This window comes from Castanea sativa, chromosome 11, assembly GCF_040712315.1.
Source record: "Castanea sativa cultivar Marrone di Chiusa Pesio chromosome 11, ASM4071231v1".
In the NCBI taxonomy this organism is placed as follows: domain Eukaryota; kingdom Viridiplantae; phylum Streptophyta; class Magnoliopsida; order Fagales; family Fagaceae; genus Castanea; species Castanea sativa.
In genome coordinates, this window is record NC_134023.1 from 19763664 (window position 1) to 19764420 (window position 757).

Sequence of the window (757 nt, forward strand, 5' to 3'; positions counted from 1 at the left end):
TTGTGGAGTAAGGCAACACAACGGAGAGTCCCTACATGAATATTGGGAATGTTTCAAGAAATTATGTGCAAGCTGCCCCCATCATCAAATTAGTGAGCAACTACTTATCCAGTATTTCTATGAGGGCCTTCTACCCACTGGTAGGAGCATGATTGATGTAGCTAGTGGAGGAGCTTTGGTGGATAAAACTCCCGAGGCCGCGAGAAATATCTCCATCAAAGCTTGGCACTAGGCTTGACTCTGCATCAAAGCATGTTAATGAGATAAATATCTCTTCCCTTGAACAATAAATTACGAGTCTAACTTCTCTTGTTCGTCAAATGGTTATAGGTAGTATGCAAACGGTGAAGGCTTATGGAATTTGTTTGGTAGTAGGACATCCAACCGATATATGCCCAAATCTTCAAGAGGAGCCCATTGATCAAGTGAATGTGGCAGGTGGTTTTCTTGGAAAATCGCAAAGGAAGTATGGTCCCTATTCGAGCATGTATGACCTGGGATGGAGGGATCACCCGAATCTTAGCTATGAGAAGTTGCCAGCAATATAAGTAGCCATACCCCTTTAGACAACAACCGGGCCAAGCTTCTAATTCAAGTATGTCTTTAGAAGATATTGTTAAGTCTCTTGCTAGTATACTTTGCAATTTCAACAGTTGATGAAACAATTTCAACAAGAGGTGAGGGCCAATATTCAAAGTTTGGACAATCAGATGAGGCAGATGGCAACCGCAATTAGTTGGCTAAAGTTACAAGGTTT